Here is a 6,000-nt window from a genome sequence, read left to right as displayed (position 1 = left end):
ATTTAGTTTGTTTATCCTTCTTTGATGTCGATGAACATTTGAAGACTTTGTAATTGAACCAATTTGTTTATTTGGACATGTCGGATTTGTCTATTTGAATTATTAAATTAGTTGTGGATTTATTGGAATTTTGTTAATCATAGGCCTTGCATGATCTTTAGGGCACTGCTCTAGGGCTCATGCGGCCGGTCGCGTACCGGACCCGGGTGCTGGGTTCGGGGCGTGACAGAGTGGTATCAGAGCTAAGGTTAAGGTATCCTAGGGTTTATGTTCAGGTGAGTATCAGTGGAGAAATATGATAGATAAACTATCAGAGATTTGGTTTATAATCATATGAGATTGTAACAAGAATGATATTATAATCTAAGGTTTAAGACCACTAGGGACTGTGGCCTTAGTGGCACTAAAGTTTGAGGTTTAAGATTATTGGAAAATGTGACCAGTTGGAATCTGAGCATATGTTTAAGATCACTAGGGATCGTGACAGAAATATATCATAGCTTAAGGTTATGACCACTTAGGACATGACAATTAAATTCAGTGTTTAAGCTGTAAGATCACTGGGCATTGTGATAAAATGTATGCATCGGTTTGGTTTTCGATGCATACGGAAGGAAAGTATAAATTGTCTTTGATCATGATAAGAGAGGTTTGACCTAAGATAAGTGTAGGTCAACAATGGCATATCGGTTATACGATGTTTAGATATTATTTAAATGATTTGAAAGTTCAAATTTGATGTGGGTTTTGATATGATCATTTTGCTGCTAATTATTAGAGTGGGATTTGTACGTTGATTTAGTATTGGAGTAAGCTAAGGAGATTTCATAATATTGAAAGGAACGTTCTTCGAAGTTGAAAATGTAGGTGGATTATATCTGGTATTGGCATATTGGATATTGCAAATAGGTCTATTTCCTATGGATGTATTTGATTATTTTGAGGCCATAGAGTATGCATATTGATGGGAGAATTCTAATTATTTGAATTCTCATGTTTGGATTGGGCTCCTGAATTTTCTTATAATTGTTAGAGATTATTGGATGTGTTAATCTAAAACTCGAGCCTAGATTTAAGATTTGAGCAGGAATCTTTTGTCATTGTTGATGAAGCCACTAATAGATGTCATATTGAGTAGAGACTTCGGTCATGAGATGCTTACATGAATTATCATATATAGCATTGTTGATAGATGTTAAAAATCTTGGTGAAGAAAGATCTGGAGATCGATAGAGTTAATTCCTACTCATAGTGGTATTGGCTCAACAGATCTAACCTATTGAATTTGAAGTAAATTCTGTTGGAAGGAAAATCAATGTAGATTTTCTAATTAAATTGCTAAGGGAATACAAGAATTACCCCCTTTAAATTAAACTTAGATATTTTGGATTCTAAGAAGGTTGTGGAGATCACGTAGTGACCATAAACTTGATTAATGCCTTGAAGGTTAGTTATGATTAGTATACTCTATATAAATCGAGGATAAAAAGATCTAGAGGTTTTGCTCTAGTTCTACTTGAAATTTAAAATTTGGATTTTCTTAGTCTCGATGCAAAGTGATACTTTGGACAGAAATCATTTTGTGACTGTAGAGAATTTGATGAGTTAGATCAGAGTGCGCAGCGGAAGTGTAGTGGTTTGAGTTATTTTGAAACCGATTAGAAAAAAAATAATGATGATAATACCTTGATCTGAAGGGTATTATTATGGAAGACTTGAGTTAGTTTTCTAGTAGAGGGGAATGTGGTTGATTCTTTGCCTACTGGAAGTAGTTATGACCTCTCCTATTTTTGAAAATTCTAAGAAGAATTTTGGGGCATCTCAAATTTAACATTTACGGTTGATGATTTCTTGGTTGGTCTTAGACTTGGAATGTTTTAACATGGATCTCTTATTTGTTGGAATGATGTGGGAGAAAGACTAAAGATTTCTCCTATTTCTGTTAAGACAATTATGATCTCTATGTAGAATCAAGGGAAATTAATTTCTTTGGGATATAATTATGGCATTTTAATCCAAGGTTGGGAGTTTGGAATTCTTTTGAAGGAGATCAAAAGAACTTACTACGTGTGGTAAATAGAAAGGATCAAGTTTCGAGATGCTGTAATTTTTGTTTGTCAAAATCTTGTGAGTAGGTACTCCGAGAGGGAGACTATTTGAAATATCAGGAATGATATAATGGATGCATATTTTTTTAAAGTTTGAGGCTTCAAGTAAGTTAATTTCGAGGACGAAATTTTTTTAAGGGGGAGAGAATGTAAAAACCCCCCCCAAAAAAAAAAAAAAAGAAAAAAAAAGAGGTTAACGGGCTGGCCCGAAAAGACCGGACCCGTATCCCTCTTATGATCGTGCCCTAGGCACGATCGTGGAGGAAGCCTTGCAGGGGGGAGGCGGCGGCGTGAGGGGAGGCCGGTCATCGGGGGAGGCGACTCGCCGGAGGAGACCAAACACCGGAGTGGAGACGGAGCGCCGAGATCCGGCCGGCCGTGGGGGAAAACTCTAAAGCCTTTCCTTCGGAGAAGACCCTCCACAGATCGGTGATTTGTTCACGGATTCTTCCATCCATCTCTTGCCGGAAAGGTCGCCGGAGCACGTCGTCGGACCGAGGTAAGTGGGGCTCCCTTCCTTATGCTTCATTTTCTGGACTTAGGGCGGTGATGATGGGGATTTGGCCGGTGAGATCGTCGGAGAAGGATCCGAAACAGGGGTACCCTGTTTCGGCTTCTCTTTTCGGATCTTGCCGCCGGCCGTCGGCCGCCGGGATTGGCCGAGGTCCATGGCAGTGGGGTGGTCGGGATAGAGGAGATTTGGAGTAGGGTTCTAGGGCTTTGATTGGAGATGGGGGATGGCGGATCCGAGGCCTTCCTCCTCGTGATCCCGTCCCTTCCTCCTCTCCCTCCGCGTGGGTTGGCCACCGGCGGCGACGACAGCGGTCGGGGGGAAGGCAGCTTGGGTTGCCGTCGGGTGTGGGGGGAGAGAGGCTGAGCCACCACCTCGGTGGTTCATCTGTTGATGATGGAGGGGAGGGAAGAAAGAAAGAAAGAAAGAAAGAAAGAAGAAGAAAAAAAAAAAAAAGAAGGAGAAGAGAAAAGAAGAAGAAGAGGAGGAGACCTCTTCTTCTCTCTTTCTCTTGGCTAGCCACCATCGCCGGCGACTGCAGCAGAGGCGGCCGGCAATGGTCCGGCCAGTAGTGGCCGAGGTGTGTTGGGTTGGGGAAGGAGAGGGCAGCCACCATGGCTATCGCCCTTGGACCAAAAAGATTTGAGGGAGGGAGATGTACTCCCAACCATGAAGAGAGAGGAATCATTCCTTTATGTTGGTCTCTTTACCGGGACCGGCCATCATCGTCGCGGCGTGGCTGCGGCCACGGCTGGCGACGACATAGGCCGGTGGTACAAGGTGGGAGTCGGGCCACCCCGACTGCCCTAGATTTGGAGGGATTGAGATGTTTGGGGATCTGGTGATGGATCCCATAGTAGATGTGAATTATATTTTGGAATATTTAAATATTAAATAATTTATTTGTGATTTGTAATTGATGTTGTAGAGGAAGGGTCGGCGGAGCCAGGAGGTTTTGATCAGGGGACTCAGCACCCCAGCGCGTAGGTTGTGATTCGGACTGTGTTTGAGTCAGTCTACAATTTCTGTAAGAATCCCTACATCTGAGCACTTCTATGCATATATTGATTTATCGTTGGATTTATTTTACGGTTGTGTTGTTATTGCTTGTGAGCTGATATGACACATATGAGATGAATGTTTATCAACATATTTTCATTATTATGTTGTTATTGTTTATGAGTTGATGCGGCACCTATGAGGCGTGCATGTTGTTTATAATGAAAATATTGAGATAAATTCATTTGGGAAGAAATAACATATTTTTGAAAATTTATGAAAATATGTGATGTGATGGGAATGTGATTGAACATGTAAAACTAGACATGTAATATGGGTTGGACTAACCTTGTCATGAGATAGCGGCCACGAGCTGATGCGTGGGATAGCCTCTACGGGCTTACGGATAGCGGCCACGAGCTGATGCGTGGGATAGCCTCCACGGGCTTACGCGTGGGATAGCCTCCACGGGCTTACGGATAGCGGCCACGAGCTGATGCGTGGGATAGCCTCCACGGGCTTACGGATAGCGGCCACGAGCTGATGCGTGGGATAGCCTCCACGGGCTTACGCGTGGGATAGCCTCCACGGGCTTACGCGTGGGATAGCCTCCACGGGCTTACGGATAGCGGCCACGAGCTGATGCGTGGGATAGCCTCCACGGGCTTACGCGTGGGATAGCCTCTACGAGCTTATGCGTAGGATAGCGGCCACGAGCTGATGCGTGGGATTTGTGCAGTCTTGGACTGGGACATGATCTTGGTTAGTCCAACGCCGGAAATGAAAAGTTTGAAAACTTTGGAATTTGAGTAATACGGGAATGGATCACATAATGTGAAAAAGGGATTTGTGTATATGTACTGATTACATATATTTGTTGTTTGTTGAGCTTTTGAAATGATGAAATGATATATATATTTTGATACTTGATTATTTTATGATTTTGTTGTGTGTGGCTGTTGGGATTCTTACTGGGCTGGAAAAGCTCATACTACACTTCTATTTTTTTTCAGAGGCACTGGATTCGTAGAATCTGTCGGATGGGACAAGAAGTGAGCTCGATCTGAAGTCAGACTGCTAGATAGTTAGAAGTCAATTTATCTTTTAGTTATGGACATTTGAATTTATGTAATCATTCAGTACATTGTAGCTGGATTTGATTGAATTACATTAATCTTTGGTTTTGGCATTTATGTGGATGTTGTACCTTTTAGGCCTTGCATGATCTTTAGGGCACTGCTCTAGGGATCATGCGGCCGGTCACGTGCCGGACCCGGGAGTTGGGTTCGGGGCGTGACAGAGTGGTATCAGAGCCAGGGGTCTCGAGTTCGAAACCCAGGCATCGCGTTGGGGGGGGGGATGTTGGACATACTCGGCCGCTGTGCGGGCCATACCCGCGGGGTCCCTGAGCAGCACAGGGAGGGTCACTGTCAGCATGTCCTGCCGCCTGCCAACGGCGATGGCCTGGTTAGTAGGTGGGTCATACTGAGGGTCCCTGAACCCATGGCGAGGCCAGGTCGGAGTCCGGGGTTGGGCGAGGCCTTGGTCGGAGTCGACTCGTGGCGCTGTCTTTGGTGGGGTTTAAGGAAATAGAGTTGCGCCTTCACTAATACCGGTCGGTTTGGAATGGATGTGTGGATGTGAAATTGATTAAATGAACATTGACTTTGGGCCGTCTCGTTATTATGGGTTTGCCCGTCACAGGCTCTAAGTGTGACAATGTTGGTTTGCCCGTCACAGGCTCTAAGTGTGACAATGTTGGTTTGCCCGTCACAGGCTCTAAGTGTGACACTATTGGTTTGCCCTGTCACGGGCTGGAAACGTGACCGGGATTTGGCCCAAAGTCGGAAAGATAATTTATCCGGATCAAGTTAATATAGAATGGAAAGAAAAAGCATTGAAAACATTAATGAAGATTTATGAGCTATCGTATGCTATATCATTCTTGCGTGGTTGGACTTTCATTGATATTTGACGTGCATACTTATATTGATTATTTGAGCCTTTTGATAGTCGGTTTATGATTTCATGAAATGTGCATCGATTTATCGTGGCTTTCAAATTCATATTATTATTGTGTTGGTATGGATGTGTAGGGATTCTTACTGGGCTGTAAAGCTCACCCCCCTCTTCTTCTTTTTCTTTACCAGAGTTGCAGGATGCATAGATTTGGATGGGATGGGCGCAGAGTGCGAGTACCAGAGTTATTAGTTATTTAGTTTGTTTATCCTTCTTTGATGTCGATGAACATTTGAAGACTTTGTAATTGAACCAATTTGTTTATTTGGACATGTCGGATTTGTCTATTTGAATTATTAAATTAGTTGTGGATTTATTGGAATTTTGTTAATCATAGGCCTTGCATGATCTTTAGGGCACTGC

The sequence above is a fragment of the Phoenix dactylifera genome, chromosome 3, assembly GCF_009389715.1.
Source record: "Phoenix dactylifera cultivar Barhee BC4 chromosome 3, palm_55x_up_171113_PBpolish2nd_filt_p, whole genome shotgun sequence".
NCBI classification, from domain to species: Eukaryota; Viridiplantae; Streptophyta; class Magnoliopsida; order Arecales; family Arecaceae; genus Phoenix; species Phoenix dactylifera.
The sequence above is the reverse complement of the archived record's forward strand: the minus strand, read 5'-3'. Positions refer to the sequence as shown.